Genomic DNA, 1790 nt, shown 5'->3' with positions numbered 1-1790 from the left:
GGAGAATGCGCGGCGCAGGGCTCTGAAGGATGGAGGGCGTTCTGCACAAGTGGACCAATTATCTCACAGGTTGGCAACGTCGGTGGTTTGTTTTATATAATTGGATATTATCCTATTATGATTCACAAGATGTGCAAAGGGAGCAAAGGAAGCATAAAGATGGCAGTTTGTGAAATTAAAGTCCACCGGCAGATAATACAAGAATGGGATTAATCATTCCAGGAGAGCAGCATTTCTACATGAAAGCTGTGAATGCTGCCGAGAGGCAGAGGTGGCTAGTCGCTCTGAGCAGTGCGAAAGCTTGTTTGACACCAGAGCAAAAGAGGAAAAAGAAATAAGTGAAACCAATGAATCTCTGAAAACCAAAATGTCCGAACTTCACCTCTACTGTGACCTCTTAATGCAGCAAGTTCATACCATACAAGAATTCGTCCATCATGATGACAGTCATTCATCCGCCAGTGTAGAGAATATGAATGAAGCTTCATCTCTGCTTAGTGCCACATGTAACACATTCATCACCATACTCAAAGAATGTGTGAAGATAGGAAATGCCAAGTTTAAACCAGAGATGTTTCAATTGCCTCATCCTGATCATTTAGTTTCTCCTGTATCACTTTCACCTACTCAAATGATGAAGCGTTCCATCAGCCACCCTGGTTCTTACAGCTAAGAGAGGAGTAGTCACATTGTAAAAGGCTTTCACTTCACCGAATCTCCCAACGGAACAGAAGGACCTACTCAGATACACACTAAAATGATATCCCCCCTGAAGACACAGATAGACCTGTTCACTGTTCGAGAAATGTTCTTAATGGAGATTTGGCATCAGCAACCATGCCTGAAGAAAATAGAACCGTGTCCAAAAAAAGATCTGAATTGGAAGATGTTCTTCCATACTTCTCTTCCTGAGGAAACTGAAGTGTCCAACTTTCTCTAAATATTGCTACGCAAAAGCTGCTGTAATTATATTGTTGTTATAGGAAGTAATTTTTTTTCCCTTTCCTTAGAAGGATTTCTCTGCACTTTATAGAATAATGTTAAAAAAAAAACAATTACAAAAAAAAGCCTTAGAAGTGTATTTTATCTTTATATAGTTTATTTGCGAGAGTATTTTCCTAATAAATTCATAATATGAATGTGCTTCTCTTTCTTTGAACAAATGATGGTTTGACAGGCATTTATGAGGATAAATGTAGATATTTTTTTTAAAAAGTATGAAGGACTGATGGCATCATCAATTTGTATTGTCACTTTTAAACATGGAACCTTTTGCACAGGTTTCATTTTGACAGAGGTGTGAAATATTCGATTGTGCCATGGAACAACTGGTCACTTACCCCCATTGAAAATATGTTACTGCACTGGTGTACAGTGATCGCATTGTCTTCCTTGAAGAAAAAAAAAAGGAATAACTAATAATATCTTAACATATCTTTAGCCCAAATGACATGACATATCAAGTATTTTTTTTTTTATAAAACCAAACTGTGCTGTCCTTCAGATGTGGGAATGGCGCTGCTGAATTGTTGATACCAAACTGTTGATATGAAGTATTTGATATTCATTTATTTATTACTTTCTGCTGCATCAGAAAGAGAGGATAGCATTCTGATTTGTAACCAACCAGATTTAATATGTGCATTCATTGTTACTTTCATTGTACCAGAAAAGAGATTAATGTTGCAGTGAATTTGCTCATTTTAAAACAGAAATAAAATTCTTTTTTTTTTTTTGTGGAAAAAAAAAAAGAAAATACAAGGTTAAAGACATTCCAAGAAATCTGTTCA

General features: G+C 36.4%; 1 pseudogene; it reads left to right on the top strand.

Annotated features, from left to right (window-relative positions):
• Window positions 1-29: 29 nt before the first annotated feature.
• Window positions 30-968, top strand: LOC138152282 (pleckstrin homology domain-containing family A member 3 pseudogene; annotated as a pseudogene).
• The last annotated feature ends 822 nt before the right edge of the window (window positions 969-1790 follow it).

Source organism: Petaurus breviceps, unplaced genomic scaffold, assembly GCF_028583685.1.
Source record: "Petaurus breviceps papuanus isolate PSGF00001 unplaced genomic scaffold, PetGlider_PUasm1.0 90925, whole genome shotgun sequence".
Taxonomy (NCBI): domain Eukaryota; kingdom Metazoa; phylum Chordata; class Mammalia; order Diprotodontia; family Petauridae; genus Petaurus; species Petaurus breviceps.
The sequence above is the reverse complement of the archived record's forward strand: the minus strand, read 5'-3'. Positions and strand labels throughout refer to the sequence as shown.